The following is a 23,053-nucleotide window of genomic DNA, read 5'->3' on the forward strand; positions in this document are numbered from 1 at the left end:
GGATTCATTGACATCGAGGTAGAAGGGCTGGGGGTCGTCTGGGACCCCCCCCCCGCCCCCCGTCCCCCCAGGGCAGGAGCAGAGACTAGTCGCTGTTTTCAATCGATGAATGCCTGTTCCAACTTTGGTGCCCTTAGCTGTCTGCTCAGGTGATGATGCCTCCCATAGGGGCTCACCAGTGGCACGGTGGTCTGAGATCCAGTGCCTGCAATGATTCACCATTCCCTGGAAAGCCTGCAGCTGAGTGGCTGGTGGGGGAAGTGTGAGAGTTTGTATCCCAAGTCGTTTACTTTGACTTGGCAGAGTTGCAGTTTCTCCGTTGAAACCCTGCCTTCAGCGGGACAAATGAGACTTGCTCCGGGGCGGTCCTTCTCCCAAGGATTCGGGGTCCCATAACCTCATGGACCTCTGGTTCGAGCTGGGAATACAGAACAGACTGCAGCACTGACAAACGCAGGAACAGGCAGGACGGACAGATGAGACAAATACAGGACAAACACAAGGCAGACAAACAAAACAGCAGGGCCCCTGTCAATTTCCTTCAAGCTGAGGATCTCAGGATTAAAGTGAATATCTTCATCTGCGGTCTCTCATTATTCCTGATGAAGGGCTTTTGCCCGAAACGCCGATTTCGAAGCTCCTTGGATGCTGCCCGAACTGCTGTGCTCTTCCAGCACCACTCATCCCGAATCTCCGACTATCATGCCAGGCTTCCACTGCCCATCCAGCTTTCCCCTGGCTGGATCAGGTTCATTCCCCAGTCCTGGTTCAAGTTGGATCACGCATCTTCCAAATTAGTTAAAATTTAGGTGACCAATTTAGGAGCTCACCCGACTACCTCCTCACGCGAAGCCCGTGGTTGCTCAATGCCGAATCGCCGCATTAGTTGGATTAGAATTGGGCCTACCCTCCTCAATTGTCCAGCCTTTCTCTAGGTCTGACTCGCCAGGTCCAAATTGGGCTAAATTTAAAATGTCAGGTTCGCTTACCCTGTTGAGAGAAAAGGGGCTGCTGACTAAATCCAAACTGTAGGAGAAATGAGTCCAATAAACACCGAGAGCGTGGAATGTCCTGCCTGCCAATGTAGTCAACATTAGGGAGATTTAAACAATCCTTGGATAGGCATGTGGATGATGACGGGATAGTGTAGGGGGACGAGCTGAGAATAGTTCACAGGTTGGCGCAACATGTGCGGTGGCACAGTGGCACTGCTGCCTCAGAACACCAGGGACCTGGGTTCAATTCCCGCTTGGGCAACTGTCTGTGTGGAGTTTGCACATTCTCCCCCGTGTCTGCGTGGGTTTCCTCCAGGTGCTCCAGTTTCCTCCCACAGTCCAAAGATGTGCAGGTTAGGGTGAATTGACCATGCTAAAATGCCCGTAGTGTTCGGTGAAGGGGTAAATGTAGGGGAATGGGTCTGGGTCGGTTGCTCCTAGGAGGGTCTGTGTGAACCTGTTGGGCTGAAGGGCCTGTTTCCACACTGTAAGTAATGTAATCTAATCAAACAAGCAGCGATCACAAATCACAGACTGAAGTGAAATGAACAAATAGTTTATTAGCACAGCGACATCGCGAAAGAGAAATTGACTAAGCTGAAACAGCTGTTCTGGTAGCCGAAACTCTCTTCCCTGAGCAGAGAATCAAGCCAGGTTTTATACAGATATTGTGCAATGGTGCTAATCGCAAATCGGGAAAATACAATAATCAAGTCATCCAGTTACCATGGTGATAATCACATAGCAATTATCAGAAGAATGTCCTGAATGTGGATACAATAAAGCATCCTGGCAGCATCAGTTAGTTTTTAATGGGATCAGGAGATTCCAGCTCTCTTCCCGGGTAGGTGAGAATGTCCCTTTCCTTGGCAGTAAGATGTTTCTATTGTTTCTCTCCTGTGAGCGAGGTACTCTGGTGCCTCTCCGTCTAACCTCTGTCCTTTCTTTGTTATCGCTGGGGTACGAGACTGCCCTTCGGGCTTTGGGACAGCTGTGTTTATCGGATCCAGGAAGCTTCCTGTCACTTTGTCTGGGGAAGTGTACTCCCCGGTCTGCGAGTCATGCCTGGTAGCCCTTGTCAGCCTGTTTGGTCATTGCTGAGGCATTCTGGGTGTTTCTTGCATGGTTTGGACAGGCTTGATTTCCTGTGTTCTGTGTGGCCATGCTATGGGTAGGGGCAGGGCGGCAGATCTCTACCCAAACTCACTTCTGCCTCTACGATTATACGCCATCAGGAGCTGAAAGTCACTCCCACTGCTGCGGCCAAGAGTCAGTGTGAGGGCCGTCCCATCGATGCATCACTGTGCCCCCCCCCCATTCCCCTCAAATCCGCACTGGGCTCTGCCGCTACGACTGAGCTGTTCCCCAAGAGGTTAGTAAAATCCAAGAGATCAATAAAACACAAAGGAAGAAAGAGAAAAGAAAAATGGACAAGCCCCAGGCTCAAAAGCCCTACTCCACCGCCATCTTGCTGAAAGAATTTTTGTTTTGTCTCCGTGATTTATGTTCATGCACAACCACAATCATGCACTTGTTTCCAGCCACTTCCTCACTATCTATTGTGTTGAAGTTGTGGAAAGAAACTTTATACAGAGAGTGGGAAGGGTGTGGAATGGCCTACCAGCGAATGCAGTCAACATGAGGGAGATTTCAACAATCCTTGGAGAAGCACATGGATGATTTTGGGATAGTGGAGGGGGAACGAGCTGAGAATAGTTCACAGGTTGGAGCAACATTGAGGGCCGAAGGGCCTGTTCTGCGCTGTATTGTTCTCTGTTCTATCGGAGGCAGAGCAGAGATTTTGAACCAAAGGGCACCAATTTGGAGTGGGAGCAAAACTTGGAATTGGACTGGAAGTGCAAATCAATATCCAATTAGAACTGTCAATGGAACTGGAGGCTTGAACGAGATTCGAAAAGAGCAGGAGTTGACAGTTTCTTTTAAGAACAAACAGGCTGAGAGCCACAGAGGAGATTGAAGAAGAAGAGAGGCTACAATTGAATGTGGAGGTGAAGAGCACAGACTGAGGGCTAGAGCTGAGCTTGCAACAGAGTGTGAGTAGAGTCTGAGGAGGGCAGAGGGCAGGAGCAGAGAGATGAATCAAAGAGCAGGTGCACCAAGACAAGAGTTCACAGGAGTTGACATTCAAAAGAGCGGGGGAGCTGAAAGCAAGAGCAGGAACAAAAAGGATCAGTGATTGAAAAAGAGTGTTACAGGGTTGAGGAGCTATTTAGCATTCTACAATTCCTGTGTTCACAAGATCAAAGGTGAAATGGTCACCCATTTTTGTTACAATGTCAAGGGAATTAAACGTTTCTCCATGTCTCAAGAGAGTTCATCTTTTTTTTAGATTAGATTAGATTAGATTCCTTGCAGTGTGGGAACAGGCCCTTCGACTCAACCAGTCCACACCGACCCTGCGAAGAGTAACCCACCCAGACCCATTTCCCTCTGACTAATGCACCTATCTCTACGGATAATTTAGCACGGCCAATTCACCCTAACATGCACATCTCTGAGCACTATGGGTAATTTAGCATGGCCAATTCACCCAAACCTGCACACTTTTGGACTGTGGGAGGACACCGGAGCACCCAGACACGGGGAGAATGTGCAAACTCCGCACAGACAGTCCCCCGAGGCTGGGATTGAACCTGGGACCCTGGTGCTATGAGGCAGCAGTGAGCCACCATGCCACCCCCATCTTGTACCTGTTTATAAAGATTGAGGGGTTTTGATCTCCTGTGCAATTACAACAGACCAGAATAAAACAATGCTTGGGAACATGTTCCCAAATTGCTGTTTCGAAGGGAATTCCAGGATTTGGTCAAACGATAAGAAGAAAAATTGACAAGGTAGCTCCAAGTTGAAATGGTATGCACTTGCAGAGAAATTTGCAGATGGTATTTTCTCATGTATCAATTGCCAGTATTCTCGCTGGTAGAGATCATGAGTTTTGAAATGTGCTGCCTAAGAAGTTGATGAGTTGCAACCTTCCATTGGAATTGGAGGGAGTGATTACTGAAGCTGAAGGATAGTGTGCTGAGTAAGTGGGTTGCTGTCCCCTGAATGGGTGGCATAGTGGCTTAGTGGTTAGCACTGTTACCTCATAGCACCAGAGTCCCAGGTTCGATACTGCACAGTCTCCTCCTGAGCAGGAGAGTCAACGTTTCGGGTAAAAGCCCTTCATTCCTGATTGGAAGATTTTGGGCGGCACGGTGGGCTCAGTGATTAGCACTGCTGTCTCACAGCACCAGGGTCCCAGCTTTGATTCCATCCTCAGGCGACTGACTTGTGTGGAGTATGCACATTCTACCCCTGTCTGTGTGAGTTTCCTCTGGGTGCTCCAGTTTCCTCCTACCGTTCAAAGATGTGCAGGTTAGGGTGAATTGGCCACGCTAAATTACCCATAGTGCTCAGGGATGTGCCGGTTAGGGTGAATTGGCTATGCTAAATTACCCATAGTGCTCAGGGATGTGCAGGTTAGGGTGAATTGGCCATGGGAAATTACCCATAGTGCTCAGGGATGTGCAGGTTAGGGTGAATTGGCCACGCTAAATTACCCATAGTGCTCAGGGATGTGCCGGTTAGGGTGAATTGGCCGTGCTAATAGTGTTAGATGCATTAGTCAGAGGGAAATGGGACTGGGTGGGTTACTCTTCGGAGGGTCGGTGTGGACTGGTTGGGCCGAAGGGCCTGTTTCCACACTGTATAGAATCTAATCTTTAGAAGGGGCGCAAAGGAGATTGACCAGGCTGCTGCCTGGACTGGAGGGCATGTCTTCTGAAGACAGACTGGAGGAGGTTGGGCTTTTCTCATTGCAGCAAAGAAGGATGAGAGGGGACTTGTTGAGGAGTGGGTAGATAGAGTGGATAATAGAGACTTTTCCCGGGGTGGAAATGTCTATTACAAGGGGGCATAACCTTAAGGTGATTGGAGGAAGGTTTAGGGGAGATGTCAGAGGTAGGTTCTTTACACAGAAAGTGGTAGGTGCATGGAATGCACTGCCAGCAGTGGGAGTGGAGTCAGAGACATTCGGGACATTGAAGTGACTCTTGGATAGGCACATGGATGACAGGAAAATGAAGGACATGTTGGTTAGTTTGATCCTAGAGTTGGCACAACATCGAAGGCCAAATAACTGCGCTGTTCTATGTTCTCGGTAAACTGGGTTAAAGGTAAAAAGTGGGACACAGAAGAGGAGACTTTTCTGATGTGCTCATTCTCCCAAACACTCAAAAGGTTGCTTGCTGACAAGATGAGTCCAGAAGCTTCACCAGAGGTCAGGCTGACTGATGAGGAGAAAGGCCAAGTCAAATTATCTCAAGTTGCCCACCTTCGTCACTGCACGCTTCACTGAGGAGTTTCTGGGGATCCAGAGTGAGGAGTCAATAGATTTACAAACCAGAAAAGCATAGCAGGGTCAGAGAAGCAGGGAAGTCAGTCAAACCCTTCATCAGGACTGGAGTGAGGAACTGTGTAGTCTCGGATTCTTGGCTGGTGAGGTGTGGGAGTGTGTAAACTACATGGTGAACCGAATCTGCTCTCACCAAAGGTTCCAAGAGGAATCCAGACCGGAAACCTTCACTTCAAAATAAAACCTTCTTCTCTGAGAACCTAGTGAAGGCTTCATCACAGAGGTTTTTAATCTCTCAGCCATAGTTTTCAAGAACATTGTAAATATAGTAGGAATTTACGACACCAAAGTCGGTGGATTAGTGGACAGTTTGGAAGAATGTTGCAGGTTGCAGGGGGACTTGGATAAACTGCAGAATTGGGCTGAGAGGTGGCAAATGGAGTTCAATGTGAGGTGATGCACTTTGGGAAGAATAACAGGAAGGCAGAGTACTGGGTTAATGAAAAGATTCTTGGTAATGTGGATGTGCAGAGGGATCTTGGAGTCCATGTACATCGATCCCTGAGAGTTGCCACCCACATTGATAGTGCTGTTAAGAAGGCACATGGTGTGTTAGGTTTCATTGGTAGAGAGATTGAGTTCTGGAGCCGCTATATCGTGAGGCAACTATACAAAACGCTAGTGCGGCTGCACTTGGAATGTTGTGTACAGTTCTGGTCCCCATATTTCGGGAAGGATGTGGAAGCATTGGAAAAAGTGCAGAGGTGATTTCCCAGGATGTTGCCTGGTCTAGAGGGAAGGTCTAATGAGGAAAGGCTGAGAGACTTGTGTCTGTTCTCATTGGAAAGAAGAAGGCTAAGAGGGGATTTGATTGAGACATACAAGATGATCAGAGGATTAGATAGGGTAGACAGTGGAAGTCTTTTACCTAGGATGATGACGTCAGCTTGTACGAGAGGGCATAACTACAAATTGAGGGGTGATAGACTCAAGACAGATGTCAGAGGCAGGTTCTTTACGCAGAGAGAGGTAAGGGTGTGGAATGCCCTACCTGCTAATGTAGTCAACTCAGCCACATTAGGGAGATTTAAACAATCCTTGGAGAAGCACATGGATGATGATGGGATAGTGTAGGGGGACGAGCTGAGAATAGTTCACAGGTCGGTGCAACATCGAGGGCCGAAGGGCCTGTTCTGCACTGTACTGTTCTGTGTTCTATGTTCTATAATTGGATGTTGGTCTTGAAAAAGGTGCCCAGTGGCAGTCCACAGATCCCGCAGGACGAAGGGTTGTATCACATGATGTACAGGATCTCGTTCCTCTCCATGTGTTTGAAAACTGCTGGTGCCACTTCCTGATCTTCAGATAAAAAAAACGTTCCTTCTGCTTATCACCAACAAATCCCAGGATTTCAGCTCAGATGCTGATCTCAAGCCCTTTTCCAACACATGCAATACAGTGGGATAGCTGGTCACTAACACTGAACATCCTGGGAGCAACTTGTGCTGGATTAAGCTGTACACTTCACACCAGCATTCGGGATCTGCACACAGGATCTGACATTTTACATTTCTCCACTTGTCAGCAATGTCAATCCTGTCCTCGAGTTCATCCAAGCCATTGAATATAAAGAGCAAACCCTTTGGGTTCTTCCAGAGTGCTGCCAGAACATTGTCAAAGGAAGGATATTGATCCAGTATCAGATTTCTCAGGTTAATCCTGCAGTTAATAGCGTTGAATTGAAGCTGGAAACAAATTGAAAGTGTGGGTATATTTTCCCAATGGCCCAAGCAGAAACAATCTTCCACCCCATTGTTATTTTCCCAAACACCACTCACTACATTGCAGAACCCCCTGACTGGATTGCCAAAAGGAACAATTTACTTTCTGGAGCAAAAGTCCTACCGAGGAACGACTGGTCTGGAACAATTGATCAATTCGAATTTTTCCAACATCTCTCCGCAGATGTTTCTCTCGCCCATGCCTCGTGGTGTTTGGCCTCTTGCCAGCAGTTTGTGCTCTCCAAGGGTCCACTGTCAAAAAGCAGAGATGACCATGTGCCTCCTTGTGCTTCTGCTGACCAGCTTCAATTAGATCGGACCGAAGGTGGTTCTCAATCTTAGTCATTCAAGAATCAATACAATTCTCTATTCGTCTTTGCAAAATAGTGAAATATTGTTACATTTAATTCACAGCTTCAGTGGAGGTTCATATTTTACTCAAATCTCAATTACTGGGGACCTTATTTGAAAGCTAAAAAAAAGTCAAATGAGGCTGGAAAAACACAGCAAGCCAGGCAGCATCAGAAAGGGAAGTTGAGGTTTCAGGTCGAGATCTTTCATCAGAATTGGGGAGGGGGAAGGGAGCTCAGAATTAAATGATGGGTCGGGGGGGCTTGGGGCTGGGGGGGACTATAGTTGAGATAGTGATAGTTGGATGCAGGTAGGGCTAATTGTGGTAGGTCAGTGGAAAGAGTGGAGCGGATAGGTGCGAAGGAAGATGGAAAGCTAAGGTCAGGTCAAGGCGGTGAGGAGAAGGCCAAACGTGGGTACCGCAGATGCAGGAAACCAGAGTAGAGATCAGAGTGGTGCTGGAAAAGCACAGCAGGTCAGGCAGCATCCGAGGAGCAGGAACATCGATGTTTTGGGCAAAAGCCCTTCATCAGGACTACAGTCAGGAAGCCTCCAAGGTGGACAGTGCTGGACATGGGATGAGGAGATTTCATAGAATTCCTAAAGCGTGGAAACAGGCCCTTCACCCCAACAATTCCACACCAATCCACCAAAGAGTAACCCACCAGGACCCATGCCCCTATTACTCGACATTTACCTCAGGCTAATGCACTTAACCTCCACATCACTGAACGGTACGGGCAATTTCCCATGGCCAATTCACCTAACCTGCACATCCCTGAGCACTATGGGTAATTTAGCATGGCCAATCCACCCTAACCTGCACATCCCTGGGCACTATGGGTAATTTAGCATGGCCAATTCACCCTAACTTACACATTCCTGAGCACTACGGGCAATTTCCCATGGCCAATTCACCCTAACCTGCACATCCCTGAGCACTATGGGTAATTTAGCATGGCCAATTCACCCTAACTTACACATTCCTGAGCACTATGGGTAATTTGACATGGCCAATTCACCCTAACCTGCACATCCCTGAGCACTATGGGTAATTTAGCATGGTCAATCCACCCTAACCTGCACATCCCTGAGCACTATGGGTAATTTAGCATGGCCAATTCACCCTAACCTGCACATCCCTGAGCACTATGGGTAATTTAGCATGGCCAATTCACCCTGACCTGCAAAGCTTTGGACTGTGGGAGGAATCCGGAGCACCCGGAAGAAAACCCATGCAGACATGGGGAGAATGTGGAAACCCCACACAAACCCCGAGGCTGGAATTGAACCCGGGTCCCCAGCATTGTGAGATTAGGTTAGATTACTTACAGTGTGGAAACAGGCCCTTTGGCCCAACAAGTCCACACCGACCCTCCAAAGAGCAACCCACCCCTACACCTAACACTACGGGCAATTTAACATGGCCAATTCACCTAACTTGCACATCTTTGTGACTGTGGGAGGAAGTCGGAGCACCAGGAGGAAACCCACACAGACACGGGGAGAATGTGCAAACTCCACACAGACAGTCGCCCGAGGCTGGAATTGAACCTGGGTCCATGGCGCTGTAAGGCAGCAGTGAGCCACTGTGTCCCCCCATTAATAGTGATGTGAGTTATGGAAAGGGACCTGGGGGGAGGGGGGGGGGAATGGGTGGGAAAGTTATTTGACATTAGAGAGCTCAACGTTGAGTTCTCTGTAGGCTGTCCAGGTGGAAGATGAGGTATTGTCCCTCCAACTTGTGGTCTGATGCACAATGGCAAAGGAAAAAGCCGAGGATAGACATGTTGGAGGGGAAGCGGGAGGGGGAATTGAGATGGGTCGTGACCGGAAGGCCAGGCTGGCCATTTAGGGTCCGGCGAAGCTGGCTGGCAAAACGGTCACCGAGTCAACGTTTGGTTGCACCGATGTAGGCAAGACTACATCAGGAGCACTGGACGCAGGAGGTGAGGTTGGAGGGGATGCAGGTGAACCTCTGCCTCACCTGGAAGGACTGTTTGGGGCCCTGGATGGAGGTGAGGGAGGGGGTGTACACCAGGCATTGCATCTTTTTGGGTTGCTGGGGAAGATACGGGAGGGTTGTGGGGGTGGGGAGCATGGAGGGGGTTTGAGAGGTTGGTGAGGAGTGTGGCGCAAACCAAGGAATAGTGAAGGAAATGGTCCTTGAGGAAGGCAGAATGGGATAGAGAGGGAAAGATGTTCTGAGTGGAGTGGTGGAATTGGAGTTGGCGGAAGAGTTTAAGGATGATATATTGGATGCGGAGGTGGGGCGGGGGTGGGGAAAATGAGGACAATGAGATCCTATGTTTGGAGGGAGCGTTTAGAGCAATGAAGCATGGATTGAAGGAGGTGCAGAGGAGGGCTCTTCGGATGACGCCTGGGAAGGATCATTGTCGGAAATATGATATTTGCGATGCTCAGGAGTGGAATGTCTCCTTGTCAGAGCCGATGAGATGGAGGAATTGAGAAAATGGGATGGAGTTTTTGCAGGATAGAGGGTGGGAGGAGGTGTTGTCCAGGTAGCTATGGGAATATAGTATATGTCAGTCCGTAAACTGTCAGCAGAGATGGAAATGGAGAGCTCAAGAAAGGGAGGGTGGTGGCTGAGATGGACCAAGTGAATTTGAGGGCAGAAAGGATCTAAGTTGATAAGTTAGCTAAGTTAGCTAAGTTGATAAACTGTTCCAGTTCAGCCTGGGTGCAGGATGCAGCACAGACACAGTCATCTATATAACAGCAGAAGAACTGGGGCACAGCACCAGAGTATGTACCGAAGAGAGACTGTCTGACATGACCGACAAAGAAGCAGATGTAGCTCGGGCCCATGCGAGTGCCCATGACCATCCCCTGGATATGGGGAAAGTGGGAAGAATTGAAGGAGAATTTATTGAGAGTGTTGACTCATTCACCGAGGTGGTGGAGGCTATTGGTGGGAGGGACTGGGTGGGAAAAGACTGATGGCCTGCAGGTCATCATTGTGCAGTATGAGTGTGCATAGTGACTGCACGTCCATCGTAAAGAGGAAGGGAACTGGAAGTTTCCAAGAAGGTGGAGGGCATGGTTTGTGTGGTTTGACACAATCCCTCAATTCTTGATGAAGGGCTTTTGCCCGAAACGTCGAGGTTCCTATTCCTCGGATGCTGCCTGACCTGCTTGCTTTTCCAGCACCAGTCTCATCTGGACTCTGGTTTTCCAGCATCCGCAGTCCTTGTTTTTAACCACAATCTCCACCTTGCCCTGTAACCAAAAAAAAATGCAATACCTGCCAGCACACCATCACCTTCACCTCCAGCCAGGGCCCCCAAACAGTCCTTCCACGTGAGACAGAAATTCACCTGCATCTCCTCCGACCTCATCTACTGCATTCGGTGCTCCCAATGTGGACTTCTGTACATCAGTGCGACCAGACGCAGACGATGTGACCATTTTGCCCGAAATGGCCAGCCTGCCCTCCCAGTCACCATCCATTTCAGTTTCCCCTCCTGTGACACGTCCATCCTTGCCCACCTCCAATGCCGCAGTGAATCAGACTGTGAATTGGAGGAACCACAACTTGTCTTTCACCTTGGTAGCCTACTGCCTGGAGGACACCACGGTGAGTTTTCTCATTTCAAATAACCTTCCCACCCATCCCCTGGCACCCTTTCCAGCAGTAGCCACTTGGATAGCAACTTGCGGAACCTTCCAGGGAACATCTCTGGGACACACACATTAAACAACCCCACCGCCCTGTGGCTGAACACTTCAACTCCCCCTCCCACTTCGCCAAAGACATGTGCATCCTGGGCCGCCTCCACCACCAGATTCTAGCCACCCTGGAGGGAAAACATCTTCTACCTTGGGAGCCTCCAACCACATGGGATCAGTACTGATTTCACCAGTTTCCTCATCTCCCCTCCCTCCACCTTATCTCAGATCCAGCCCTCCAGCTCAGTATCAGCCCCTTGAACTGTCCTACCTGTCTATCTTCTTTCCCACATATCCACTCCAACCTGTCACCATCAACCCCCCACCATCATCTACCTATCACATTCCTCGCTACCTTCCCCCCAGCTCCACACCAGTGCCATTTCTCTCTTAGCTCCCTTGGGCACTCCCACGTTCCTGATGAAGGGCTTATGCCCGAAACGTCGATTCTCCTGCTCCCCGGATGCTGCCTGACCAGCTGTGCTTTTCCAGCACCACACTTTTTGACATCTTCCTTAACACCTGTCCGGTCTACCCATCCCACTGACCTATCACCATAACCACCCACCCATTTGGGCGGCATGGTGGCACACTGGTTAGCACTGCTGCCTCACAGCGCCAGAGACCCGGGTTCAATTCCCGCCTCAGGCAACTGACTGTGTGGAGTTTGCACGTTCTCCCTGTGTCTGCGTGGGTTTCCTCCGGATGCTCCGGTTTCCTCCCACAGTCCAAAGATGTGTGGATTGGAAAAGTAGATTCCAAGGCAAGAGCGTAATTGATATGTGGAACTTGTTCAAGGAGCAACTATTGAGTGTCCTTGATAAGTACGTACCTATCAGGCAGGGAGGAAAGGGTCGTGTGAGGGAGCCGTGGTTTAATAAGGAGTTGGAATCCCTTGTTAAATGGAAGAGGGCGGCCTTTGTAAAGATGAGGCGTGAAGGTTCAATAGGGGCGATTGAGAGTTATAAGGTAGCCCGGAAGGACCTGAAGAGAGAGCTAAGAGCAGCAAGGAGGGGACATGAAAGGTCCTTAGTTGGTAGGATTAGGGAAAACCCTAAGGCTTTCTATAGGTATGTTAGGAATAAAAGAATGACTAGGGAAGGAATAGGTCCAATCAATGATAGTAATGGGAAGTTGCGTGTGGAGGCTGAAGAGATTGGGGAGGCGCTGAATGAATACTTTTCGTCAGTATTCACTCAGGAACAGGACATTGTTGTCGATATGAATACTGAGGCACGAATAAGTAGAATGGATGGCTTTGAGATATGTAGAGAAGAGGTGTTGGAAATTCTGGCAAGGGTGAAAATAGATAAGTCCCCTGGGCCTGATTGCATTTATCCTAGGATTTTCTGGGAAGCTAGGGAGGAGATTGCAGAGCCATTGGCCTTGATTTTTGTGTCCTCTTTGTCTACAGGAGTAGTGCCAGAGGACTGGAGGCTAGCAAACGTGGTTCCCTTGTTCAAGAAGGGGAGTAGGGATAATCCTCGTAACTATAGGCCAGTGAGTCTCACTTCTGTTGTGGGCAAAGTCTTAGAGAGAATTGTAAGGGATAGGATTTATGCACATCTGGATAAGAATGATGTGATCAAGGATAGTCAGCATGGTTTTGTGAAGGGCAGGTCGTGCCTCACAAACCTTATTGAATTCTTTGAGAAGGTGACGAAGGAGGTAGATGAGGGGAAAGCGGTAGATGTGGTATATATGGATTTTAGTAAGGCGTTTGATAAGGTCCCCCGTGGTAGGCTACTGCAGAAAATACAGAGATATGGCATTGAGGGTGAGTTGGAGGTTTGGATTAGGAATTGGCTCTCTGGAAGAAGACAGAGGGTAGTAGTTGATGGCAAAGGTTCATCTTGGAGTGCCGTCACTAGTGGTGTTCCGCAAGGATCTGTTTTGGGACCATTGCTGTTTGTCATTTTTATAAATGACCTGGAGGAAGGGTTAGAAGGTTGGGTGAGCAAGTTTGCGGATGATACGAAAGTCGGAGGAGTTGTAGACAGTGAGGAAGGATATGGCAGGTTACAGCGGGATATAGAGAAGCTGCAGAGCTGGGCAGAAAGGTGGCAAATGGAGTTCAATGTAGCTAAGTGTGAAGTGATTCACTTTGGTAAGAGTAATAAAAAGATGGATTACTGGGCTAATGGTAGACTACTTGGTAGTGTGGAAGAGCAGAGGGATCTTGGTGTCCATGTACACAGATCTCTGAAAGTTGCCACCCAGGTAAATAGTGCAGTGAAGAAGGCATATGGCGTACTGGCTTTTATTGGTAGAGGAATTGAGTTCCGGAGTCCTGAGGTCATGCTGCAGTTGTATAAGACTCTGGTGCGGCCGCATCTGGAATATTGTGTGCAGTTTTGGTCGCCATACTATAGGAAGGATGTGGAGGCACTGGAACGGGTGCAGAGGAAGTTTACCAGGATGTTGCCTGGTATGGTAGGAAGATCCTATGAGGAAAGGCTGAGGCACTTGGGGTTGTTTTCTTTGGAGAAAAGAAGGTTTAGGGGTGATTTGATAGAGGTGTACAAGATGATTAGGGGGTTAGATAGGGTTGACAGTGAGAACCTTTTTCCACGTATGGAGTCAGCTATTACAAGGGGGCATAGCTTTAAATTAAGGGGGGGTAGATATAGGACTGATGTTAGGGGTAGGTTCTTCACTCAGCGAGTCGTAAGATCATGGAATGCCCTGCCAGTAGCAGTAGTGGACTCTCCCTCTTTATGGGTATTTAAGCGGGCATTGGATAGGTATATGGAGGATAGTGGGTTAGTGTAGGTTAGGTGGGCTTTGATCGGCGCAACATCGAGGGCCGAAGGGCCTGTACTGCGCTGTATTGTTCTATGTTCTATGTTCTATGTACAGGTCAGGTGAATTGGCCATGCTAAATTGCCCGTGGTGTTAGGTGAAGGGTTAAATGTAGGGGAATGGGTCTGGGTGGGTTGCGCTTCGGCAGGTTGGTGTGGACTTGTTGGGCCGAAGGGCCTGTTTTCACACTGTAAGTAATCTAATTACTATCCCACCTACCTTACCCCCAGCTCCAACCCCCTCCCTCTATTTATTTCTGAGCTCCCAACCCCCACCTAGTCCCGATGAAGGGTCTCGACCTGAAATATTGACTGCTCCACCCCTCGATGCTGCCTAATTTGCTGTGTTCCTCCAGCCTCTTATCCGGTTTGAAGGAGTTGTTGAGGTCTGTGTCAGATCAGCTAGAATCTTACGGAATCTCAGGCCCTGGCTGAAAGGCTTATTGCTGGACCAATTTCTTATCTTCTTCATCGAGCTGTTCCAGACGTATCTGAGTCGGTAAGAGTAACCAAGGCACAATCCTTGTGAAGGTAAGGTCCTGCCTCCATTGTGTTGTGTGGCACTGTCACCATGTTAAATGGGACAAACTTCGGATGATCTAGCAACTCAAGACTGGGCACTGTAGGCCATGAGCAGCAGGAGAATGGTACACCAGCATAACCTGCCTTGGCCTATGGCCCAGCCTTGTTTTGGGTGAGACCAGACCCCCCTCAAAATCTCTCAAGAAAGAGGCTTCGACCCTAACATTTTCTCATTTTAACGGCTGATGGGAAACCTCTGTTCCGAACGCAATGCGACTGGTCAAACTGCTTGATGTTAAGCAAAACACAATTTATTTGAACAATATAGTTAAAATACAACCAAAGAAAGAAGTAATTAAAACACTCCTGGAAAAATCAACAGAATAATAGAAACAGTAATTATTACTGATTAACTTTTTCAATACAGGAACATCCCATAAACAGACCCGTCGGCAAAAGGGTGAATTCAGACACAGATTCTCACACGCTGTTATAGAGGCATACAGCACAGAGAGAGGCCCTTTGGCGCAAATTTGTCCAAGCCAAACAAAGACACGCACAAGAATTCCTAGAAGCGTGGCATTCCACCCAGAACTCTATCAACAAACACATCGAGTTAGACCCCATCTCCCAACCCCTGAAAAAAGGAACAGGAAGTGACTTCACCACAGGAAAATAACATCACCACAGGAAGTGACATCACCAACGCAAACATATAAATAGAAAGCAGGAAGTTTCAGCATTGTTTAGCATGAGGTCCACTGAAGATGTTAAGCTAATGAAATGTCTGGAAATGAACCTTTCATCTCAGCGAGCAAACCTACATCCAAAACTGAAATGTCCGTCCACGCTAACCCTATTTCCCTGCACTTGGCCCATATCCTTCTAATCCTTTCCTATCCACCTATTTGTCCAAATGCCTTTTAAATGTTGATAATGTACCTCCCTTAACCACTCCTGCTGGCAGCTCATTCCATATGCATTCCACCCTGTGTGTAAAATAAAGTTGCCCATCAGCTTCCCTTTTATTCTTTCTCCTCTAACCTGAAACTGGTGCCCTCTCGTCCTCGATTCCCTAACTCTGGGGGGAAAAAAAACATGCATTCATTGTATCCATGCATCTCATGATCTTATACACCTTAATAAGTCCCCTACACCCTAAACAAAAACATCCTTGCTTGTCTAATGTCTCCCGATAAGTCAGACCATTGAGTCCTGGCAATATCCTTGTTCTCTAATCCAGGAGGAAAAAACATCAAGAGAAATTTCAGAGAGAGTAGCACGTAGGAGATCGAAGCTCCTAATTCTTTTGAGACCCCAATAACTTCTGCTTAAAGTCAAGCTTACCAACTAAACAAACCCAGGGAAATAGTGAGGAAGGAGATCAATCTGAGACTGGTACAGCTGGGATAAGAAGCAAGTCAAACAGTCAGGAACAAAGCAGAGATCAAGGTGGAACTGGTAAATTAAACTGCATTTATTTCAATGCAAGAGGCCTAACAGGGAAGGCAGGTGAATTCAGGGCATGGTTACAAACATGGGACTGGGATATCATTGTAATTATAGAGGCATGGCTCAGAGATGGACAGGACTGGCAGCTTAATGTTCCAGGATGCAAATGCTATAGGTCGGAATGAAAGGGGGGCAAGAAAGGAGGGAGAGTAGTGTTTTTGATAAGCGCTGTACTTAGGGAGGATATTCCTGGGAATTCACCCAGGGAAGTTATTTGGGTGGAACTGAGAAATAAGACAGGGACGATCACCTTATTGGGATTGTATTATAGCCTCCCCAGTGGGAAATTGAGAAACAGATTTGTAAGGAGACCTCAGCTATCTGTAAGAATAATTGGGTGGTTATGGTAGGCAATTTTAACTTTCCAAACATAGACTGGGACTGCCATAGTGTTAAGGGTTTTGATGGAGATGAATTTGTTCAGAATGTACAAGACAATTTTCTGATTCAGTATGTAAAGGTACTTCCTAGAGAAGGTGCAAAACTTGACCTACTCTTGGGAAACAAGGCAAGGCAGGTGACTGAGGTGTCAGTGGGAGAGCTCTTTTGGGCCAGTGACCATAATTCTATTAGTTTTAAAATAGTGATAGAAAAGGATAGGCCGGATTTAAAAGTTGAAGTCTTAAATTGGAGGAAGGCTAATTTTGACAGTATTAGGCAAGAACATTCAAAACTTGATTGGGGGCAGATGTTCGCAGTTAAAGAGATGGCTGGAAAATAGGAAGCCTTCAGAAATGAGATAACGAGAGTCTCAAGACAGTATATTCGTGTTCGGGTGAAAGGTAAGGCTTGTATGTGTAGGGAACGCTGGATGACAAGAGAAGTTGAAGTTTTGGTTAAGAAAATGAAGGAAGCATAGGTCAGGTATAGATATCAGAGATTGAGTGAATCCTTCGAAGAGTGTAAATGCAGTAGGAGCATACTTAAGAGGGAAATCGGGTGGGCTAAAAGGGGCCATGAGATAGAGTTAAGGTAAATCCAAAGGGATTTTATAAATATATTAAGGAGAAAAGGGGATAGAATAGGGCCCCTCAAAGATCAGACTAGGTGTGGAGCCACAGGAGATGGGGGACATACTAAACGAGTATTTTGAATCAATGTTTACTGTGGAGAAGGACATGGGAAAACAAATGGTGACATCTTGAAAAATGTCCGTATTACAGAGGGGGAGGTATTGAATGTCTTAAAGTACATAAGACTGGATAAGTCCCCAGGACCTGATTAGATGTACCCTCGAACTCTGTGGGAACTAGGGAAAGTGTTTGTTGGGCCCCTTGCTGAGATATTTGTATCATCGATAACCACAGATGAGGTGCCGGATGACTGGAAGTTCGCTAATGTTGTGCCACTATTTAAGGAAGATAGTAAGGAAAAGCCATAGTCAAGGGAACTATAAACCAGTGAGCCTGACATTTGTGATGGCCAAGTTGTTGGAGTGAATCCAGAGGGACAGGATTTATTTGCATTTGCAAAGGCAAGGACAAGTTAGGGATAGTCAGCATGGCTTTGTGCATGGGAAATCATGTCTCACGAATTTAATTAAGTTTTTTGAAGAAGTAACAAAGGGGATTGATAAGGGCAGAGTGGTGGATGTGATCTATAGAGATTTCAGTAAGGCATTCAGCAAGGTTCCTCATGGTAGAATGGTTAGCAAAGTTATCTCATGGAATACAGGGAGAACTAGCCATTTGGATACAGAACTGCTTGAAGGTAGAAGACAGAGGGTGGTGGTGGAGGGTTGCTTTTCAGACTGGAGGCCTGTGACCAGTGGAGTGCCATAAGGATCGGTGCTGGGTCCACTACTTTTCCTCATTCATACCAATGATTTGGATGTGAACATAGGAGGTATAGTTAGTAAGTTTGCAGATGACACCAAAATTGGAAGTACAGTGAACAGTGAAGAAGGTTACCTGGTACAACGGGATGGGCCAATGGGCTGAGGAGTGGCAGATGGAGTTTAATTTACATCAATGCGAGGTGCTGCATTTTGAAAAGGCAGATCAGAGTAGGACTTATACACTTAATGGTCAGGTCCTGGGGATGGGGAGTGTAGCTGAAGAAAGAGACCTTGGAGTGCAGGTTCATAGCTCCTTGAAAGTGAAGTCACAGGTAAATAGGTTAATGAAGAAAGCGTTTGGTATGCTTTCCTTTATTGGTCAGAGTATTGAGTCCCGGAGTTGGGAGGTCATGTTGCTGCTGTCCAGGACATTGGTTAGGACACTTTTGGAATATTGTGTGCAACTCTGGTCTCCTTCCTATTGGAAAGACGTTGTGTAACTTGAAAGTGTTTGGAAAGGATTTACAAGGATTTTGCAAAGTTTGGAGGATTTAAGCTACAGGGAGAGGCTGAACAGGCTGGGTTGCTTTTCCTGGAACGTCGGAGATTGAGTTATGAAATCATGAGGGGCGTGGATAGCGTCAATAGACAAGGTCCTTTCCCTTGGGTTGGGGAGTTCAGAACTAGACGGCACAGGTTTAGGCTGAGAGGGGAAAATTTGATAAGTGACCTAACTTTTTCACGCAGAGGATGATGTGTGTGTGTGTGTGTGGAATGAGCTGCCAGTGGTGGAGGCTGGTACAATTGCAACATTTAAAAGGCCTCTGGATGGGTATATGAATAGGAAGGGTTTGGAGGGATGTGGGCTACATGCTGGCAAATGGGACGAGATTGGGTTGGCATATCTGGTTGGCATGGACGGGTTGAATCGAAGAGTCTGTTTCTGTACTGTACATCTCTATGAATCTATGACTCTGTGACCCCCATAACTAGAACGCCTGGTCTCTGACAGCTGACACACCCAGGCTTCTTCAATTGTTCCAACATTTAAAAAAAACCCAAGGTCTCACAAGCTCTTTGCTGGATTCAGTAGCTCCAAACCTCTGCCTTGCAACCTCTCTTCCAAAAAAAAAGACGACATAACCTCTTGAAAGCCACAACGTCATCACAGGCACTACCATCAAGCCAGGCGATGGTTCAGTTGCGAGTACAGAAGCAGCACCAGGTTTACCTGAAAATGATGTGTCAACCGAGTGAAGCTGCCCAAGAAGCCAACTTGCATATCAAACTGCAACAGCAGCAAGTAATAGACAGAGCGGAGTGATCCCACAGCCAAAGGATCTCATTGAAGCTCTGCAGTCTTGCCACACTGAGTGGTGGATAATGGAGGAGGTTTCAGGAATATCCCTATCCTCAATTATAGGAGAGGCCAACACATCAGTGGAAAACCCTTTCAAGTTACACAGCAATCCTTCCGATTGGAGGGAGACCAGAGTTGCACACAATAGTCCAAAAGTGCCCTATGACCATAGAACATAGAAAAGTACAGCCCAGAACAGGCCCTTTGGCCCACGATGTTGTGCTGAGATTTAATCCAAATGTCAAATATAGTAACTTAACCTACGCACCCCTCAACTCCCTGCTATCCACGTGCATGTCCAGCAGTTGCTTAAATGTCCCCAGTGACTCTGCTTCCACCACCACACATTCCATGCATTCACAACTCTCTGTGTAAAGACCCGACCTCTGACATCTCCTTTATACCTTCCTCCTAATATCTTCAAACTATGACTCCTCGTACCAGTCAGTCCTGCCCCTGGGGAAAGGTCTCAAGCATTCGCAGCAAACTTCCGTCAGGTCACCCCTCAGCCTCCGACGCTCCAGGGAAAACAGCCCCAGCCTGTTCAGCCTCTCTCTGTAGCTCAGATCATCCAACCCTGGCAACATTCTTCTAAATCTTTTTTGATTAGATTACTTACAGTGTGAAAACAGGCCCTTCGGCCCAACAAGTCCACACCAACCCGCCGAAGCGCAACCCACCCAGACCCACTCCCCTACACCTAACACTACAAGGAATTTAGCATGGCCAATTTACCCTAACCTGCACATTTTTGGACTGTGGGAGGAAACCAGAGCACCCGGAGGAAACCCACGCAGACACGGGGAGAATGTGTACACTCCACACAGACAGTCGCCTGAGGCAGGAATTGAACCCGTGTCTCTGGCGCTGTGAGGCAGCAGTGCTAACCAGTGTGCCACCGTGCCACCCACAGTTTTCTGAACCCTTTCAAGTTTCACCACGTCTTTCTAATAGAAAGGAGACCAGAATTGCACGCAATATTCCAACAGTGGCCTAATCAATGTCCTGTACAGCCGCAACATGACCTCCCAACTCCTGTACTCAATACTCTGACCAATAAAGGAAAGCATATCAAACGCCTTCTTCACTATCCTATCTACCTGCGACTCCACTTTTAAGGAGCTATGAACCTGCACTCCAAGGTCTCTTTGTTCAGCAACACTCCCTAGGACCTTACCATTAAGTGTATAAGTCCTGCTAAGATTTGCTTTCCCAAAATGCAGCACCTCGCATTTATCTGAATTAAACTCCATCTGCCACTTCTCAGCCCATTGGCCCATCTGGTCCAGATCCTGTTGTAATCTGAGGTAACCCTCTCCGCTGTCCACTACACCTCCAATTTTGGCGTCATCTGCAAACTTACTAACTGTACCTCTTATGCTCGCATCCAAATCGTTTATGTAAATGACAAAAAGTAGTGGGCCCAGCACCGATCCTTGTGGCACTCCACTGGTCACAGGCCTCCAGTCTGAAAAACAACCCTCCACCACCACCCTCTATCTTCTACCTTTGAGCCAGTTCTGTTTCCAAATAAACAGTTCACCCTGTATTCCATGAGATCTAACCTTGCTAATCAGTCTCCCATGGGGAACCTTGTCGAACGCCTTACAGAAGTCCATATAGCATGGATAGGATAAATAGACAAAGTCTTTTCCCTGGGGTCAGGGAGTCCAGAACGAGAGGGGCAACTTTTTCACGCAGAGGGTGGTACGTGTGTGGAATGAGCTGCCAGAGGATGTGGTGGAGGCTGGTACAATTGCAACATTTAAGAGGAATTTGGATGGATATATGAATAGGAAGGGTTTGGAGGGATATGGACCGGGTGCTGGCAGGTGGGACTAGATTGGGTTAGGATATCTGGTTGGCATGGACGGGTTGGACCGAAGGGTCTGTTTCCGTGCTGTACATCTCTATGAATCTATGACTCTAAGTGAAAACAACAAATGTGAGGATCTCAGAGGGTCAGACAGCATCCATGAAGAGAAAGCAAGCTGACGGTTCAAGTCGAGACGACGCTTCATCAGAAGTGTTGAATAAGCGATCTATCACAGCCTCCTTCTGTGGTTCCCAGCCTTACAGATGACAGTCTTCAGCAAAATGGCATTGAGGCTCTGCAAGTGGGCTATGGGTCCCTGACAATATCCTACAAGACCACGCAAGATATGTGCTCCAGGTCGTGCGGTGCCTGGGTCTGAAAGAAAAGAGATACAGACAGACAGGAGAGCAAGAGACAGGGGAGAGAGAGAACGCCAGAGGACAAAGAATGCGAGATAAAATAAAAGACAGAGAAGAACACTGAGAGAGACAAAAGAGAGACGGGTGGAAGAGAAGGACAGAGTAACACAGGTGACAGAGACAGATATAGAAAGGGACAGAAAGAGAGAGAGAGAGACTTGCAGAGTAAAAATTGAGAAAAGACAAGTGAGAGCAAGACTCAACAGGATAGACAGACACAGTGATGAAGAAAGAGACAGGCAGAGACAGAGAGAGTCAAAAAGAGGGATGAGAGAGAATCAGAGAAAGAAACACAGGAGCGAGACAGAGGAAGTGAAGGGAGAGTGAGAACAAAGAGGAGAGAAAGGCAGACAGTGTGAGACAGAGACAGAGAGACACACAGAGAGAGAAACTGGTAGTCAGAGATGGACAGAGAACATACAGCAGCACAGTATAGGCCCTTCGGCCCTTGATGTTGTACCGGCCTTTTATCCTCCTCTAAGATCAGACAAACCTACATTGTGAAAGGGAGAGAGGGAGCGAGAGGAGAGAGAGAGAGACAGATGAAGAAAGAGGGGCAGAAAAGGCAAACAGAGACTATGAGGGACAGAGGGAAACCAAGGATGTGGACTAGACCAGCAGCTGCCAGAAAAGAGAACCAAAAGTCAAAGATACATTGGTGTAATGAGGCTGAGAGCAGATCGGGGCAACACAATCCAATCCCTCTTGGAGGATGAGGGTTTGGCTGAGCTACTGAATGAATTGGAAAAGTCATGGTGTCCAGAATCCAGTAACCTGCTCCCATCAAGACCTAAGCAGTGACTTAATGGTTTAGTATCACTTCCTTGTTTTAAACTGCATTATTCTATTTATACATGAAAAAAAAATTTGGTACGTTATTTTTATCAGCCTTCTCAGCAGCTCAAATGTTTCTTTTGAAATGTCGCTGTGAATTGTGGCTTTGAGATTTTCTGTCCCTTTCGAATGAAAATTGTTCTTCCAAACGAGAACCTCAAAAATTACAGCAGGAGGACGGCACGGTGGGCTCAGTAGTTAGCACTGCTCCCTTGCAGCACCAGGGCCCCAGGATCGATTCCAGCCTTGGGCGACTGTCCGTGTGGAGTTTGCACATTCTTCCCGTATTTGCGTGGGTTTCCTCCGGGTGCTCCGGTTTCCTCCCACAGTCCAAAGATGTGCAGGTTAGGGTGGATTGGTCATGCTAAAATGCCTGTAGTGTTAGGTGCATTAGTCAGGGATGAATGTAGGAAAATGGGTTACTCTTCGCAGGGTCGGTATGGGATTGTTGGCCCAAAGGGCCCGTAGGGAATCTAATCTAAAAAAATAAAACCAGGCCCTTTCACTGCCATGGTAGGGCTCCCATAGTTGCGATTGGAGGAAGAAGGGAACAAGATCTTGCTGTGTAGAAAACGAATGTTCGCTCTCTTTACCTGACAATCTGTTCAAATTAATTGCCAGCCTTACAAAAGGAACAGGTAAAAACAAGGACAGCAGATGCTAGAAACCAGAGTCTGGATCAGAATGGTGCTCTGCAGGTCAGGCAGCATCCGAGGAGCAGGAAAAATCAATGTTTCGGGAAAAGCCCTTCATCAGGAACAGCCTTACAAAAGGAACAGCCATGCTTTGAGAAGGACCTGTGACTTTAGATTAGATTAGATTACTTACAGTGTGGAAA

This window comes from Chiloscyllium punctatum, chromosome 35 (genome assembly GCF_047496795.1).
Source record: "Chiloscyllium punctatum isolate Juve2018m chromosome 35, sChiPun1.3, whole genome shotgun sequence".
NCBI lineage: Eukaryota > Metazoa > Chordata > Chondrichthyes > Orectolobiformes > Hemiscylliidae > Chiloscyllium > Chiloscyllium punctatum.